The sequence below is a fragment of the Gorilla gorilla genome, chromosome 9 (assembly GCF_029281585.2).
Source record: "Gorilla gorilla gorilla isolate KB3781 chromosome 9, NHGRI_mGorGor1-v2.1_pri, whole genome shotgun sequence".
NCBI lineage: Eukaryota > Metazoa > Chordata > Mammalia > Primates > Hominidae > Gorilla > Gorilla gorilla.
In genome coordinates this window covers 114,541,291-114,561,435 of record NC_073233.2, presented here as the reverse complement: position 1 = coordinate 114,561,435, position 20,145 = coordinate 114,541,291, and positions in this window count along the sequence as shown.

Here is a 20,145-nt window from a genome sequence, read left to right as displayed (position 1 = left end):
AGTGATATTGTGCTCAGGAAAACTAGAAATGGTTTTGGCAAAGGACTAGCAGTTTTTGACACAATTGCCCTTCTGCATGCCAAATACTGATTTGCACACTTTCCTGAACAAGTAGAATGCCTTCAGGTCCCTCTGCAAAGAAGACAATATAGAGTATCTCAAGTCCAGATGTGCTGGGTGATATGCAGTCATCTCCGTCATCACCTGGTCACTTAGGAACCAAAACACAAATGTCTGCTTTATCCCTCTCTACCCAGACTCCCACATAAATATATGTGTGTGTGCATAGTCATATAGATAGATGAGTGAAAGGCAGACATGTGTGTGTGCATAGTCATATAGATAGATGAGTGAAAGGCAGACATCTCTTCTAGAGTTTTTACTCCTGCCTTATTTCTTTGTCCCTTAATTTAATGGCAGCTACTTTGATGTCACACAGAACTGGAAGGAAGGTTTTGGAGGGAAAGTAGCACTCTTTGTCTGATCTTTGCTACGGGGCAGAGTCCCTTTGGTAAAATGAGAAGTCTTAATGAGTTACTTGCTGTTGCTCAGTCCTTATCAGTCTTGTCTCCTTTTTTTGAAGGACAGAAGTCACTGGCATTCTTCAGTTTCTGCCTACAAACCACCCAGGTTTGTCCAAAACCTTCTTGTAAAACAAGAAGCCAACACTTACTGATATTCTGGTTCCCCTCAACCACTCTCCTATAAATGTAGACACTCAGAGCACTTGATCTGCCTTCCAAGTTATCCGAGATCAGCATACTTACTAAGTGTTTTGCTACCACCTAGCTCTTTTTGATCTCAGAAACTCCCACCTTGGTTCTCAGCCAGTGCCACAGAATTTAGGCTTCTGTTTTAGGAGCACTCATCTTCAAGGCTTCATATTCTGCATATTACTTAGGCTAGGTTAAACAATCCAAACAGATAAAGACCTCTTGCAATAAATGTGTATTTTCCACTAATATATCAGGCCAAAAGGGTACCAGATTGGAGTAAAGCTGCTTCATGCTATTTAAAGGCCCAGGCTGACAGGGATTCTACCTGTTAAGATTTCATAGGCCAGGTCCAGGCGCGGTGGCTCACGCCTGTAATCCCTGCACTTTGGGAGGCCGAGGCAGGCGGATCACGAGGTCAGGAGATTGAAACCATCCTGGCTAACACGGTGAAGCCCCGAATCTACTAAAAATACAAAAAATTAGCCTGGCCTGGTGGCGGGCACCTGTAGTCCCAGCTACTCAGGAAGCTGAGGCAGGAGAATGGCGTGAACCCAGGAGGCGGAGCTTGCAGTAAGCCGAGATCACGCCACTGCACTCCAGCCTGGGTGACAGAGCGAGACTCCGTCTTAAAAAAAAAAAAAAAAAAAAAAAAAAAAAAAAAAAAAAGATTTCATAGGCCAGGCCTGGTAACAGCACAGATCACTTTTACTCACATTCCTACCTCTAGAATCAGTCACACAACCAAATCAAACTGCAAAAAAGATGGAAAATGCACTCCAGTTGCATACCAGTGTTAAAGAAAAATCTTTCAAACACTTGTTAAAGATAAGGCAGACTTTATTTGTGGGATACTGCAATGGGGTTTTGCAGTAGGGGAGAGATATTGGGCTCAACTCTTAACTCCATCAAGGACCAGTGGGGATTTATAGCCAACAAGCAGGGTGGGGGTCAATGGAGGGATGGAAAATTACCAAAAGAAAACATCAAAGCTAGGGAAATTCTGGCTAAACATCTGACAGGATTCTTGCTGATGAGAGGTCAGCATGGTTAGATATTGAGAGTGGAATATGAGGAATTTGATCAAATATTGAGAGATATCAAGGGTTGAGCCATTTCCTCTAAGCTAACGCAGCAGGATTAATGCTAAAACTGGCTAAGCAGGACAAGGTTGGGGCCTAATCACACAGGGGGCTGAGAGGACCCTGACTTAGATTTGGTGAGGAGGGAGTCATTGTCACCAGAAAGAAGAGTAAGGATTTTGGTGGACAGCTATTTCTGCCACAATTGTATTTTTTGAGATTATTTATTATCTTATTCTCAGGAAAATGAAACTATCTCAGAATTAAAGCTATGTCTTTCTATTCAAAACAGAGCTCAGATCACTCAAAATCATAATTATAATATCAGCTATGAGATTGTCTTGGTTCTCTAATTCCCATGGATAGAGATGTTCTAACCAAATGATGATTAGTATCTGCAAACAAATCCCCCAAATAAAACATTGACTAGACCACAGATCCCACAAGGTTCTCAGTTTTCTCTTGAGTGAGCTATACTACTCAGGAAGGGACTTCAATGAAAAGTGTAGTCATCACCATGATCAAATAAGATGGAAGGTAACATAAATTCCTTAGGACAAAGCCTCCCCACCACTATTTCCTCTCAAGCACTAAGTTAAAAGGGCCTAATGATCTGGTTGAATAGAACTGTTGGCATATGCAAAGTGCATATGCCATTAGAATTACAATGAGCAGAACAAGTGAAGTAAGTAACTCTTTTCCACCCCGGTACTGGATAGATTACATACAGTTCTGGGTTTTCAGCATTAGACTTCAAACCTAGGACATTTTCCATTATGAGGAGGCAATACCTGTACGATTTCAATTTTTCAAAATACAAAAGTTATATAGAAGCACATTACCAGATTTTGACCTGAATGTCTGCCTTTTAGTTCAAAGTTATGACTACAGAAACAAAAGAAGCAAGCACGTGGTGTTATAATTTAAGTGTGTGATATTAGCAATTACACAGACCTGGAATCAATCTCAGCTATGCAATTTATTTTATTTTCATTTATTCATTTATTTATTTTTATTTATGTAAATTTAGGGGGTAAAGTGCAATTTTGTTAGGGATATATTGTGTAGAAGTGAAGTCTGAGTTTGTATTTTCTATTTATTTATTTACTTAATTTTTGAGATGGAGTCTCATTCTTGTTGCCCAGGCTGAACTGCAATGGCGCAATCTTGGCTGTATCCAAGATTAGACCAATTACATCTTCTTCCAAAGGCTAAATGTGCAATATTAGCTATGTTTAAATTATAATCCCAAGATTTATTTATCCACCTCCTGGGTTCAAGTGATTCTCCTGCCTCAGCCTCCTGAGTAGCTGGGATTACAGGCCTGTGCCGCCATGCCCAGCTAATTTTTCTATTTTTAGTAGAAATGGGGTTTCAACATGTGTTTGCCAGGCTGGTCTCTAACTCCTGACCTCAGGTGATCCACCTGCCTCGGCCTCCCAAAGTGCTGGGATTACAGACATGAGCCACTGTGCCTGGCCAGTCTGGGTTTTTAGTGTATCCATTACCAAAATAATGTACATTGTATTCATTAAGTAATTTCTCCTCATTCACCACCCCCCCCAACAACTGTCCCCATTTCTGAATCTCCAACGCCCATCAGTCCACACTGTGTGTCTATGTGTACGTATTATTTAGCTCCCACTTATAAGTGAGGGCAGTAGTTGTCTTTCTGTTTCTGAGTTGTTTCACTTAGGATAATGGCTTCTGGTTCCATTTACATAGCTGCAAAAGACACAATTTTATTTTTTATACCTGAAAAGGATTCCATTATGTGTGTGTGTGTGTGTGTGTATATATATATATATATATATATATATCACATTTTCTTTATCCAATCATCCATTGATGGACACATAGGTTGATTCCATGTTGGGAATAGTGTTGTGATAAACAGATAAGTACAGGTATCTTTTTGATATAATAATTTCTTTCACTTTGGATATATACCCAGTAGTAGGATTGCTGGATCAAATGGCAGTTCTATTTTTTGTTCTTTGAGAAATCTCCATACTGTTTTTCATAGAGGTTGTATTAATTTACATTCTGTATTAGTCCATTCTCATGTTGCTAATACCCAAGACTAGGTAATTTATAAAGGAGAGAGATTTAATGAACTCAAAGTTCCACATGGCTGGGGAGGCCTCACAATCATGGCGAAAGATGAAGAAAGAATGAAGGGGACTTCTTACATGGCGGGAGGGCAAGAGAGCTTGTGCAGGGGAACTGCCATTTACAAAACCATCAGATCTACCACAAAAACAGTATGGGAGAACCACCCCCATGATTCAATTATCTCTACCTGGCCCTGCCCTTGACACATGGGGATTATTACAATTCAAGGTGAAATTCGGGTGGGGACACAGTCAAACCATATTACATTCCCACTAACATTCCTTTTCCTCTCCATCTGTTATTTTTGGCTTTTTGATAATGGCCATTCTGACTGGTGTAAGCTGATATCCCGTTGTGGTTTTAACTTGGAGTTATCTGATGACTGGTGATGTTGAGCATTTTTTCATATGCTTGTTGGCTATTTGTATGTCATCTTTTAAGAAGTGTCTATTCATGCCCTTTGCACACTTACTAATGGGATTATTTGGGGAGTTTTTTGTTAAGTTGAGTTCCTTATATATTATGGATATTTGTCCCCTGGATGATGCACAGTTTGCAAAAATTTTCTCTCATTCTGCAGGTTTTCTGTTTACTCTGTTGATTATTTCCTTTGCTGTGCAGAAGTTTTTTAGTTTATCTAAGTCCCATTTGTCTATTTTTATTTTGGTTTCTTGTGCTTTTGAGGTCTTAACAATGAATTTTTTGCCACGACCAACGTCCAGAAGAGTTTTCCCTAGGTTTTCTTCTAGTACTTTTTAAAAAATAATTTTAGGTCTCACATTTAAGTCTTTAACCCACCTTGAGTTGATTTCTGTGTACAGTGAGAGATAGGAGTCCAGTTTTATTCTTCTGCATACAACAATCCAATATTCCCAGCACTTATTGAAAACGATGTCATTTCCCCAGTGTACGTTCTTGTCAGTTGTGTCAAAGATCAGTTGGCTGTGGGTATTTTGCTTTATTTCTGGGTTCTGTATTCTGTTCCAGCTATGGAATTTATTAGCTAGGAAATGACAAGAAAATATTCCTACTAAATTAGATAATTGTACTTCAGTCAGTCTAGATTTCCAATAAAATTGGAAAACTTTTTTCCCATTCCTCTAATAAACCCCATGGGAAGACTGGCATGAGTCTCTTTTTTAAGACAAGATAAGGCTCTTTGAGACGTTGTTAATTTCCTTATTTTAGCACGCGACTTAGCTGATCTTCTCAATTTGAAGAAGGGAATTGCTTACATTTTAAAATGTTCTTTGATGCTGGATCTGTGACTAATAAGCTTTTGTCTCTCAATGCAGAATGCTTGAGGGGCTGACTAAAAATCATATGCTCTACTTTTAAATTACATACAAATAGAAGGGAATATGTTGATTTTATGTGACTTCCACACAGAACTTTTTTGACAGCATTAGTGATTCAGATGGCCTTAGTCTCAGGAGTTGTCATTAAGTTTGTTGTTGTTGTAACAAAGAGCTAACTATCCAAGATTAGACCAATTACATCTTCTTCCAAAAGCTAAATTTCCAATATTAGCTATCTTTAAATTATAATCTCAAGATTTATTTATATGGTGTCCTCTGTGTAACAAAATAAGTATCGATCAGTAGGACGTTACCAAGAGAACATTCATCAGAATATAGTTGCAGCTCAATGTTTCTACTTTCTCGATCTTATAGGTTTTGGGATCAACCTCTTAATCAAATGCATATTTGATTTAAATATTTTATATTATTCTACATATCATTTCACTATGTTCTTGGCTGTAATCATTAATGCATTTCTGCTAGATAAATGCTGAATGTCTAGATACTCAATTATATTAAATGTACTGCTGGAAAAGGACACCCTCTTCAGTAAATGCTGCTAGGAAAATTGGATATTCATATTCACAAGAATGAAATAAACCCCTATCTCTCATCACATACAAAAATCAACTCAAGATAGGTTACGGAACTAAATGAAAGACCTGAAATTTTCAAAACACTAGAAGAAAACGTAAGATAAAAGCTTTAGGACATTGGTTAGTAAAATACTTTATCGACAAGACTTAAAAAGCACAGACAACAAAAACAAAAACAAAAACAAACAAATGGTACTATCTCAAACTAAAAAGCTTCTGCACAGCAAAGGAAATAATCAACAGAGTGAGAAGACAACTTGTAGAATGGGAGAAAATATTTGCAAACTATCCATATGACAAGTAACCATATAACATCCAGAATATGCAAGAAAGTCAAATAACACAAGGGTTCTTTTAAAATTCCATTAAAATATGGGATACGAATAGACACTTTTCAAAAAAAGACATTCAAGTGGCCAAGAAGTATATGAAAAAATTCTCAAGATCACTAATCATCAGGGAAATACAAATTAAAACCACAATGAGATATCACCTTACCCCAAATGCTGGCAAGGATGCAAAGAAAAGGGAGCTCCTATACTTTATTGGTGGAAATGTAAATTATACAGCCATTATGGCAAACAGTATGGAGAGTCCTCAACAAAACTAAAGATAGAACCATATGATCCAGCAGTCCCAATACTGGATATTTATGCAAAGGAAAGGAAATCAATGTTTCAAAGAGATATCTGTATCCCTATGTTAATTGTAGCATTATTCCCAATAGCCTGAATATAAAATCAGCCCAAATGTCCATCAACAGATGAATAAAGAAAATGTTGAATATATACACAAAGGAACACTCTTCAGTCATAAAAAAGAATAAAATCCTGTCATTAGAGGCAACATGGATGAGCCTGGAGGACGTTACATTAAGTGAAGTAAGTCAGACCCAGAAAGATAAATAATGCACGTTCTCACTCATGTGGGATCTACAAAGTTGAGCGCGTGGAAGTAAAGAGTAGAACTGTGGTTATTAGAGCCTGGGAAGAGGAGGAGACGGGAGGACAGGGAGAGGATTTTTAATGGATAAAAAGTTGTAGCTCTACAGTAGAAAAAAGTTCTAGTGCTGTATAGCGTTGTAAGGTGAACATAGTTAGTAATATATTGTATATTTTTAAAAAGCTCGAAGATTTTGAATGTTCCCAACACAAAGAAATGATAATCTTTGAGGTAATAGATATGCTAATTGACACGATACGATTATTATACATTGTATACATGTATCAAAATATAATTCTGTATCCCATAAACATGTACGATTATTATGTGGCAAAAAAATTAAAAGGAAAAAAATGGGCTACAGAGCGTCCTGGCTAAGTTTAAGAAGTAATTGGATGAATAAGCATGGTTGTTTATATGCATGATTTGATTAACCTGAAGATATTTATTCATATGCTAAAGGAAAGGAGGAGTTATAGGTGGGCCCTAAGGGGAAAAACAGAAAAATTCAGAAATGAGAATACAGTATTTTCTCCCCAACCTGGCCCCAGGGACTCTTATAGGAAGGAACCCCAAAAGCCAAAGCCGAAAAAGTTGTTCTGCTAAAGACTCACATGCTGCCTAGACAACAAGCAGTGTTGTTTCAAAGCCCAGGTGATGAATTTAACAGTTTGTGGAAGAGATGTCCTCCCCAAAAGATCTGTTTAAACTTTAGAGAGAGGATTTAAATTCAAAATGTTACTGAGTTTTTAGAGATAAGGTCACACAAAAGCAATCTATCACAAAATTAAATGTAAGACATAATACCTGTTTGCTATCATCAAATCCTGAAATTTCTGCCTCAGATAACTTCTTTTCCATCCTCAACCAAAGCATTGTGGTTCTTGCTGTCATGGATATGGCAGATGCAATTGTCTCTTACCCAGACGATGCTTCACTAGCACTAGTCCATGAAACAGCACTTATCTGTAAACACTTTTTTGTTCATAAAAATGAAAAAAAATTATGTGGTGCTAAATCAATTTAATTTGAAAAACAGCTTTTAATTTAGAGGTTGAGTAACAGAAAGCCCAAGTTAGCTGTATCGAGAGCCTCGGTTGACAATAGATGTTCATTTTTTAGTTTGTAGGAATACTTGCTCATTGTCCTGACCTACCTAGAGAATGTTTAACCATTCTTCAGTGTGACCACTATTATCTCTGCCTTTATGAAATTTTTCTTATCTTCTTCCCAACACACTTTAATGCCACTGTGGGACATTAGTATCAGAGGGAGGTTGTCCCAGCCTTAGGAATCTAAAACAGAACAGACCATTATTCATTAACAGCCAATGATGGAAAAGCAAGAGTGTCTTTTAAGATGGGTATACTAGCAAGTAATAGAAAACTGAATGCAATGGACTTTTAAAAAAATAAAGAAAAATTATACGTTCATAGAATTAAAAATTTAGATGTGCTGCACAGATTTTGTGTACCTGTGACTCCATCCTCTTTTTCCTGTCAGTTTGGTCTGCAGACTGGCTCCTCTTGTAAAATAAAATGGCTTTGGTAGTACTTTTCTTCAGCCATTGAAGGAAAAGAAGGCCCTCTCTATTTGTCTGGATTATGTTCTGATGTGAAGCATAAAACAAATTTAAAATAATTGGTTTGACTGGAGGAATGCTGTACCCTCACTAGTGGAAGCTGGATTATAACACATCCCTGAACCCAGCCTGAATTAAAGAGGGAGAAGATTATACTGTTAGTTTATGGCAATAAATAAGCATCCATGTAGCTTTTGATTGGCAGTTATCCAATCGGAAAAGGGTGGAGTGGATTTAGCAGGTTAGCCATAGTTATGCCAAATATCTCAGGATTATTTAATCTGCCAGTGGGTCACCCAAAATATGCAACACATTTTAAACATATTTAGTACCCGTGTAACCAATTCATTGTAGTAGAGATATTTGCATTTTCAAAGTAGGAATCAACATCAGTGATGAAATAGCGCATAGAAGGTAATATTTTCAGATGAAGGCTAGTTCCTAGTATCCTATAAGTCACATCACGTAGGTAGCCTCCTGCTTTGTATATGCATAAAAGCAATTCTAGGACCAGATAAAAGGTAATGTGAGCTTTGATATCACTGCTAAATCATGCCTCTTTTAAATTATTAACTGTATTGAGGGTAGGGAATTTGGGATAGAATCTACCATGTGGAGAGATATTAAACTCTTAATTTAAACAGATTTTTTAAAGTCTTTCTCTCTGCCTTCTGTCTGCTCCTCATCATTCACCTAGAAGGATTCCTACATGCTCTTACGGAAGGAGGTTCATGATCAATGGTAATACTGAACATGTAGGAACCCTGTCTAGCCAGAAGACTGGTTTTTCTGCTTTGGGACCAAATATAAAGATGTTTCAATAAGTTAATGCAGCTCTGAGTTTATTAGTGCTAATATAAGAAAGTGAGAATTGATTTAAACACCTGATACACACTGAGTAACACATTTAAATGTAGAGCAAGACTTTCAGCCAGTTAAGATGAAAAGGACTCTCCAAATAACTTTTGTTTTTTTCTTCTGGTTATGTGCAATTAATCAAGACTCATAGATAAGAATGGCCACCTAACCCACCCACCGCCTCACCTAATCCACCCACCACCTCAGCACAAGATGACTGGAACCACTGTACATAATCACAGTGACCCCACATGCAGTTTTCCAACAGAAGATACCCAACTATCACCAAGCTTCATGGCCAATCCTTGCACATCTTTATATTCAGAAGGGGTTTCTTAAGGCTGAGATTAACAGTAAATTCTCTTTTAAAGTTTTCCAGGTAAAAAAGGGCTATGGTTATTAGTAAATTTGGACTATGTGTAAGGTCCCATTTTACATTATTTATTTCATTTTGTCCCCATCTTAACATTAGTGTGTGGGTATCTGTTATTATCAGTCAAAAAAGAAAACACTGAGAATTAGCAACTGTTCCAATTAGCAAATTAGCTCTGTAACTGTTAGATTACAGAGCTAAACATCAGATTCAGTGTTATTACCTGTATTTCTCCAATATTTACAGAGGAACGCTAAATCTTTCCTTTTGTTAATTTTCTCTGTCTTAAAATCACGTCCAGTTTTCTTCATCTTACATTAAAGAGCCTGAATTGCAGTGCTTGAATGGTATGTGTTAATTTTTCATCATCCCTTTCCAGGTTCTAACATTCACTAATTTATCAAACATTTATTTACTAAACATAAACTTGTGCCTGGAGCTGTGCTTGGCTCATGGACAATCATGAGTAAAACACATGCTTCCTCCCATGAGGGAACTGAATAAATTATAAAGGAGACAAAGTTTAATCAGAATTGCACAATCAAATGTATAAATACAAATTGCAAATGATGTGATGTGGGAACCTTAAGAAGTACTGTGATATGTACAATAGAGATGAAAGAAAAAAATCACTGAGCATGTAGATTTTGAGCTGAGTTCTGATGGGTGAGTGGGAGTTCTAAAAAAATAGAAGAGAGGCCTCTATCTCCAGCACTGTAAAAGAGGAGAAAGCCTGAAAATGCCCCTCTAAAAAAGAGGTAAAAATGAAGGATGAAATATATAGATTGGCATACAAGAAAGTAAGAGGATGAACTGGAAGCCAAAAAGTCAGAGAAACGCTTGTGCTGATGCTTCAGAAGCCCTGTAGTGGTATGAGGAGGGGGAGAAAAAAAGATGACCGTTGGTCTCATTAAATAAGAAATTTTAACATCTAACAGACACAAGGTCATAGGCCACAGGGAACTGAAAACACTTGGGAGAAATTCAAAACTTATATGGGGTCAGTAAAAAAGGTGGACTGGGGAGAAAAAAATCCACCCTCTCCTGGACAGCTGCATGGAGGAAGTTTTTCTTTCTCAGTATGACTCAGGTGGGACACAAATAATAATTTCTCCTAAGAATTGATGACCACAGGCCAGAGCTAGGCTATTGAGATTATGCTACTATAAAAAATTTCCCCTGAAATGCTAAAACTCCTTGGGTGCCTAGCAAAAAGGAAATCAAAATATCTCTGGAATGAGATTATTCCAACCCAGAAGAAACAGAATTCGTAAAGATAAAGCACTACCAAACATTAGCTCACAATCTAAAATTTCAAGACATAGAAGCAGAAAAAAAACTTCCACCAAAAATATACAAACAGAAAATGACAGAAAGGAGAAGAGTTGTTGATCTCAGTAAATGCAAAAGGATTATCTTATAAAAAAGTAGACCTTAAAAGTAACCTGAGGAAAGAAATAGAATTTCCACAGAGGAATAATATTTAGACAAGCAGCATGTTTCTCAGTAACCATAACACAAGTCAGAAAGGAGTTGGTATATTTTTGTGTGCTGAGAGAAAAAGACTACAAATTTAGAATTCACAAGTTAGGGCAAAATAAAGACATTTTTACATGAAGATGAACTCATCACAAAAAGCTACTTAAGAATATATTTCTGAAAGAAATTAGAAAAATATCTCAGAAAGATGATCTGAGACGTAGGAAGAATAAGAAGGAAGATACTAATGCAGGCTTTGGTAAATCCAAATAAGCACTGACTATATACATAAATAAAACCACAATGCTAATTTAGGAGATTACAAAAATCAAAGTGGGATAATACAGAAAATAACAACATGTAAAATGAGAATAAGTGATCAGAGTTAAGTTTTTTGAGTCTTATTCTTGAGAGGAGGATATAAATGTTGATTAACATTAGACTTTCTACATCAGTAATGCCTGTTACAATTTAAAAGTAAACTCAACAGAAACAGAAATAAATTGTAAACTTTCAAACACAGAAAGAGAAAACAAAGAAAAAATAAGTGTGTGGAAAGAAACTAAAAAAGCTTCAATTAATACAAAGAAACAGAAAGAGAATACATAGGCATGGTCAAGAAGAACTACAAAATAGAATGTGTATAAATATAAGAGTAATGACAATAATGTAAATCAATTAATGTTGCCAGTCCAAAAATGATAATTTTCAGCTTAAGTGGTAAAGAGAAATGCTTTGTTCAATTTCTCGAAAGATGAAAAGTCCAGGTGCCTAGGCCTTGGTCTTAGTCTTTCAAGGCTGCTATAGCAAAATACCATAAACTAGGTAGCTTATAAACAGCAAAATTTTATTTCTCACATTTCCAGTCCAAGATCAAAGCACACAAATACTTGTCTGGTGAAGGCCAGCTTCCTCATAGATGGTGCCATCTAGCTGTGTCCTCACCTGATGAAAGGAATAAACAAGCTCCTTTGGGCCTTTATAAGGTTACAAATTCTGTTTACGAGGGTTCCACCTCATGATTTAATCACTTCCCAAAGACCCTACCTTCTAATACCACCACATTGGGGGCTAAGATTATAACATGAATTTTGCAAGCACTCAGTCTGCCCATTGCAGCCTTTCTGTGGAATACTAAAAATAATTTACGTGTGTGTGTGTGTGTGTGTGTGTGTATGTGTGTGTGTGCTTGTATGTGTGTTTATATACGTATAATTGAGGTATAAGAAATAGAACATAAGCCAAGTATTTAAGAGCCATAAAGCCAATCTACCCTTGAACATTTTATCGTATCCAGTAGAACTGAACATGTGTGAGTTGAGAGCTTAGTATCATCAGAAAATAGAAGATAAACCCAGGATTTTACCTTCATTTCTTAAACTCAGACCACAAAGAACTATACCTTTGACGTAAGAGTAAACGAAAATGTAACTTCTCCCTACTACTCAGAAAATAGCAAGAAAACTGTCTATTTCATTCCTTGTCACTGATTAAAGGACAAAATTAAAATCTCCCTTGAGAAATTATAACCGTATCTTGATTCTAATGCAGGTGAGCAAGTCAAATGAAAATTGACTGGGCTGGCCAATAACCTCAAGCCAAGGATTGAGTCATATCAAACCAGTTTTATCGCAAAGAAGCAAGGAGACAAGTTATTTTGGAGGAACCTAATTTTGCCCTGTCTACAAAGACATTTACTCAGATAAGTTTCAAGGAAAGTGTTTAACAGATAAAAATAACTGAAGGAAATCAGGCATTATGAGAAAGAGGCAACTAAAAAAAGTGGCAGAATTAGGGCTGTAAAACTTTTCAGATGTTGGAATTAATAGAACACAGAATACATAATGAGTATATTTAACAGTTTCAAGAAATTTAAAGAGGCTTTACAATAAGAACAAACAGCAATCAGGATATAAACAGAGCTGACAAAATTTATAGAAATGAATAAATATAATAATGTAATTAAAAACTCAATCTATAAGCCTAACAGCAGACTGGACACAATTAGAAAAGAATAGTGAATGGAAAGATAGAATTTATAATAAGGGAAGGCATATTAGGTAAATAAAGAGATAGAAATGTGAAATAAAGATAAAGAGGAATGGAGGATAAAGTCAGAAAGGCTAACACAGGTTTAACTGAGATGCCACGAGGAATAGAATGACGGTGGTGGGGGAGAATGCGGCAGGGGTAATATTTGAACAGATAACAGCTTAGACTTTCCAGAAAACTTAGAAGCCAAACAACATCAAAGTAAAACAAATAAAAAGAAATCCAGAACTATATATATTATAACTGCAGAACTTTGAATCCGAGGATTTTAAAACTAGTGAGAATAAAAGATTCGCTATTAAAATAGTGAAAAATGGACTAACAGTAACAATAGATGCCACACAACAGTGAGATAGTTTGCAGAGTGTGTTAAAGAAACTAAATGTTCATTTACTAAATTCTATACCCAGCCAAAATTTTTCAAGAGTGGGTGCAAAATAAAATCTTTTTAAGGCAAAAGAAATGGTCTACATTTGTCTCTGACGGAACTTTTTTAAAGAACCTTCTAAAGAATGTGCTTCGGATGAAAGGAAAATGAATCCAGAGGAAAAGAATCTGAGATTCCACAATTAATTAAAAAAATAGCAAAAAAAAAAGTGGATAAATTAAAAAATGCCACATAAAACAATTATTATAATATTTTGGGATTATCAACTATAAAATTAAACCAGAATATATGATAACAATATTATACAGGTTGGGACAGGCTGGTCACAGATAATATAAAGGATATTTATATATCCTTAGATGTTCTAAGAATAGACCTTGTGTCATTTGCCAGAGGCTAAAGGTATTGATTAATGTGAGATTTTGGTAAGTTGCATATGTATTTTAAAATTTATAGATATATATTAAAGTGGTATAAATAAATTATATCCAGATTAGTAGAGGAAAAATATAATGAAAAATGAAATAGTCACTCAATCCAAAATAAAGCAAGAAAACAAAGAAAAAGAAACAGAAAATACTGGGAGAAATAAAAGCACAAAAACATGTTAGTAATAAATCAAAATATGTCATTAAATTATAATAAAAAAGACAAATTTAGAGGTTAAATTTGTTAGAGGCTAAAATAGATGTTAAAAAAGGAAAAATTGTCAGACTGGGGGAAGGTTCATCTATATGTTATTTATAATAAACACATTTATAACAGAAACATACAGAAAGGTGGAAATAAAAGGATAGAAAAAATATACTGAGAGTCCCCCTCCCCAAATTTAGCTATCTTTATTTAGCTAAATTTATATCATGGAAAATAGACTTTAGACAAAAAACACCACTAGATGTTAAGAATATCACTTTCGCAATTCTGAAATGTTCAGTTTACTTTAAGATAGTAAAATTATAAACTTACTCTTGGCAAAGAAGAGGTGTGTGTGTGTTCATGTGTACGGATGTGTGTATGTATGCACAGGTACAGTTGGCCCTCCATATGTGGAAGTTCTAGGATCCCCCCACAGAAACCAAGATCCTCAGATGCTTAAGCCTTTTATACAAAACAGTGTAGTAAAGTTGGCCCTCCATATTTTCAGCCTCCACATTTCAGGATTTAACCAATTGCAGACAGAAAATACATGTAGTTGGTCCTCCACATCCTCAGGTTTTGACATGTGGTGGGTTGAATTCAAGGATGCAAAACCCATGAATATGGAGGGCTAGCTGTAGGTTGGTAGGTAGGTAGGTAGGTAGATACATAAGCATATGTATATAAACCATACATGTACCAATAAAAATTGGCAGAAAGAAGTAAAATAGGCAAATCAACAATCCTAGTGAAAAATACTTCTTGCATGCTTTACTCAGTAATTGATAGATCAAGCAGATATAAGAGTCATACGTATGTGAAATATTTGAACAACACATTTAACAACATGTATGGAACATTTTACCTAACTGCTGAATACCCTCCCTTTTCAAGCACACAAAATGGTTTGAAATGTTTCCATTTTGTACTATATGACACATCTGAACAAATTCCAAAGGATTGTTTTTCAGTTCTAAATATTACTTAAGTTTCCTTATGGTTTGTTCTTTGACCCACAAATCATTTAAATATTATGATATCAAAACTATAAGGTGTCTATGGTGATCTTTATAACATTCATGTGGAAAAATTAAATCAAACCTCTATCTCATATCATCTATAACACACATTTCGGGTGGTTTAAAAATTTAAATGTGCAAGGCTACACTATAAAGCTTTAGAAGGAAATAAAGCAGAAAATCTGTATGACCTTAGGGCAGAGAAGGATATCTTATTGAGACAGTAAAAGTCATAAAGAAAATACTGGTATATTAATTTTTTTAAATTTTAAGAAACACAGAGGAAGTCGGGAAAAAAAAGCTCAAACTGGAAAATCATGTTTTCATCACATCTAATCAGTAAAGGATTTCTATTCAGAACATATAGCTTTAGCACTCCTAATTCAAAACTTTCCAAAATCCAAAATTTTTGAGTGCTGAAATGATACCATAACTGGAAATTTTAGCCCTGACCTGAGTCACAGTCAAAATGTGGACACACAACACACAATCATTCAGCATCTCCAAGAGAAAAACACCCCCTTCAGCTGTGAGACACGTTTTTTTGTGCATGCCCAGATTCCCTCATGCAAGCATGCCCGAAAAGGATGATAAAATGGCACATCTGCAGGTTAGACATGCCAATGGCATGTTCCCTACAATGATCCACATGAGGCCAAGACCTATGTGCATTACTCATTGTGGTTTTTTTTTTGGTTTTTTTTTTTTTTGTTTTTTTGCTTATTCTCTCTCTGTGATATAAAGGTATTGGTAAAGGTATTGTTAAAAATGTCAAAAAGACTTGCAGATACCTATATGGGTAATAGTAATTAGAAAAAGAGAAGCATTCATGTTTAACTATAGCACAGAAAGTCAAGCTATTAGAGAAACTGGACAGCAGTGTAAGTGTGAAACATCTTACAAAGAAGTATGGTGTTGGAATGACCAGCTAGTATGACCTGAAGAAACAGAAGGATAAACTATTGGAGTTCTATGCTGAAAGTGATGAACAAAAATTAATGAAAAATACAGAAACACTGCATGACGATCTCAATTGTGTATTGAATGAATGGATCCTTCAGCATTACAGAAAACATGTGTCACTTAATTGTATGATGATCATGAAACCAGAAAAAACTATCACAATGGATTAAAGTGAAAGGGTTTAAAAGTGAAAGAGAACTGAATATTCAACAGGTTGATTGCAGAAATTTTAGAAAAGACACAGCATTAAACTTTTAAAGATTTGTGGTAGGAAAACATCCACTGATTATGAAGCAGGGGAGAAATTCATTGATGAGTTTGCCAAGGTCATTACTGATGAAAATCTGATGCCAGAACAAGTCTAAAATGATGATGAAGCATCACTATTTTGGCATTTTTGTTTCAGAAGACATTGACAACAGTTGATGAGATAGCTTTGTAATTAAAGATGCCAAGTAAATAATAATTGTGTGGAGATGTGCTAATATAGCAAGTATGCATAAGTGTAAACTTGCTGTGATAGGCAAAATTTGCATTCTCTCTGTATTCAAGTAGTGAGTTTCTTATATTATTATGCTAACAAAAAGGCATAGATCCCTAGGGACAACTTTTTTGGTTGGTTTCACAAATATTTTGTACTAGTGGCACATGCTGATTGCAGTGAAGTAGGACTGGATAATGATTATAAAATTTTGTTATTTCTTGACAACTGTTATGCTCATTCTCCAGCTGTAATTCCCATTGAAAATAATGTTTATGTCATGTACTTCCTTCCAAATATGACTTTATTAATTCAACTCTGTGACCAGATATCCTTAGATCAATGAAAAGTAGATATAAAAACACTTTCTTGAACAGCATGGTAATAGCAGTGAACAGAGGTGTGGGTGTGGAAGGTCTTCAAAATAAGTTTAGCATGAAGGATGCCATACATGCGTTTCCCAATGCTTGGAACACAGTGACTAAAGACACAGTGTGCATGCCTGGCACAACCTCTGGCCTGAGCTATGTACAGTGATCATGAACAAGATGGGTGACTTAGATTCTGTATTCAAATGAGAAAAAAAGTTTCATCTCCTTTATGTGCTAAATATGTACCTTCAGAGTCCATCTGTGAGCTGGAAGAAGTGGATATTGAAGAAGATTTTAACATCAATAATGAGGCTCCAGTTGTTTATTCATTAACCAGTGGTAAATTAGTTAAAATCCTTCCAAGTTAAGGTGATTGTGATAATAGTGACAATGAAGATGATGTTAACACTGGAGAAAAAGTGCCTATAGATGACATGGTGAAAATGTGTGATGTGGTTTTACCATACTAGAGCAGCATGCCCTCATAACAGAACAAGAAATCACATCAGTTTATAAAATTAAAGAGAGACTTCTAAGACAAAAACTATTGTTAATGAGGAAAATGACTCTGGAAGAAATAGTTTTAAAAGCCATCCAGCAGAATGCCTGCTCATCCCCAGAGAACCTACTTTCTGGGCCCTCAATTCCTTCTGATGTTTCTCCTCTTAAAAAATTTAAAATACAGTGTATAGTAACCATTTAATCAAAACAGATTCATAGATGGAGACCAAAAAAAACAATATTGTTTGTTGTTGCTGTTGTTGAATACCTGTATCAGGTATTCTGGTGATGCTACTGTGCTGTTTAGTTACGCTGAACACATTTTTTCATTGTGTTAAATATGGAATTTTTTTTACTGTTAAGTACTTATGTGTGAATAAATGTAAGAAAAGATTGCTTATCGGTAGTTTATGAATGTATAGTGAAAATGATAGCGATGCCAAACAACCACAGATCGTCCACATGGGTAGCTAAAGTAGTGACACCTTTGCTTTCTGATGGTTTAATGTACACAAACTGTTTTGTGTTCAAAATTATTAAAAATATTATATAAAATTAACTTTATGTGTATAAGGTCTACATGAAACATAAATTTTGTGTTTAGACATGATCTCATTCCCAAGATAGTTCATTATACATATGAAAACATTCCAAAATCAGAAACATTTCTTGTCCCAAGCATTTTAGAAAAGGAATACTATATTAAAGAACTTCCAAAAATAAGTAAAAAAAATCAACTACCTAATAAACAAAAGAAAAAGAAATTTCACAAAAGAGATACTATAATTGTCCCAAACATATGAAGAATGTTAAAGCCATTAATCATTTGGGATATACACATTAAAACCACCATGTGACACCATTTTCTTCCTCCAGATGGACAAAATTAAATAATCAAACAATATCAAGTGATGGCCAGAGTGTGTAGAGAAATTGAAATCCTTGTTCACTTTTGGTACAAATATAAATTAGGGAAGACTACTTTAAAAACCAGTTTTGTATTACTTATTAAAGCTGAATATACACAACATACCTATAACCTATGGCTTCTTAATTCTACTACTATATTTATATGTGAGAGAAATTTTTCATATGCACCAGAAGTCAGGTACAAGGATATTTACAAAATCCTTGTTTTAAGGCAAAACCCCCCAAAACTATTCAAATGTCTATCAACAATAGAAATATTAATTCAGTTATGGTATGCTCTTAAAATGATCTAAGAAAAGGCATGTAAATTGATGAAATAAAATATGGTGAAACATTAATAAATCTCTAAAACATAATGTGGACCAAAAGAAACATTTTTAAAATCATATAAATATGATTTATTTATATAATATTCAAGAGCAGATAAATCTAAAAATATATTGTTTGGGAAGAGACAAATGTATAGATACAATAACTACAAAGGAAAAGCATGAGAATGAGTAGTAGCACAGAAGAGGAAGCACAAATGGCCAATACATATGTGAAGGGTGTGCTACTCACTAGTAATCATGGAAATGCAAATTAAGACAACAATGATATCCCATTTCAAATCCAGTTATTGGCAAAAATTAAAAAGAGTTACAAAATCAAGGTTTAGGAGTGATGTGAGCAAGATGGCTAACAAGAGATGCCTAATGTTCATTTCTCTCCTACAAAAAAAAGGACCCAAACAACAAACAACCATATTTTAACCAAAGTACTTGAAGCAGAGTGCTGGAGTGCAGCAGGGGACTGGCAGATCTCCTGTAGAGCATGGAGACATGGGATGTGTATTAGTTCATTCTTAGGCTGCTATGAATAAATACCCGAGACTGGGTAATTTATAAAGAAAAGAGGTTTAATTGACTCACAGTTTCAATAGCTGGGGAGGCCTCAAAAAACTTACAATTATGGTGGAAGGCACCTCTTCTCAGGGTGGCAGGAGAGAGAATGAATGCCAGCAGGGGAAATATCAGATGCTTATAACATCATCAGATCTCGTAAAAACTCATTCACTATCATGAGAACATCATGGGGGAGACTGCCCCCAATGATCAATTACCATCCACCAGGTCCCTCCCATGACATGTGGGAATTAAGGGGGTTACAATTCAAGATGAGATTTGGGTGGGACACAGGCAAATCATATGAGAATGGATGCATAGAAAAGGAAACTAAACACTGTGTTTTTGCTACTCCATCTCCCTAGTTGGGGTCAGTTTGGAACTAGGAGAGACTCTTCCTGTGGGGAAAAGGTAAGCGGGAGGTCACCAGAAGTCCTAATTAAAACTGTCAAAACTCATTGTCTTTGTTGGTTGAGAACGATCTAGTACTCTCAGGTCCTGAGCCCAGTCTGGGGTGGGGCTGCCAAGAGTTCACATGACTGCATTGCTCCAAAGTGGAAGTCTACATTGTGCTTCCTCTACCTCATGACATGATCCAAGCTGCTGCTGTAAGGTGCTATCTTGAGACTGAAGCCACTGCTAGTGTGTCCTGCATTGGGGGCCAGTAGCCACTGTAACTCCCCAAACCTGAGGCTCTGCTGCCACTACACAGTGCTCATACATAACACACCATCCCCTAGCCAAGCAGCTACAGCTGTACCTTCCGAGAATAAACTGTATAGGAGGCACTGTATCTTTCCCATTCAAGTTGCTGCAAAATCCTGACCCTGCTATTCAAAGCCTAGGCCCAGAAGAATAGCCATAATCTGGGCACTCAAT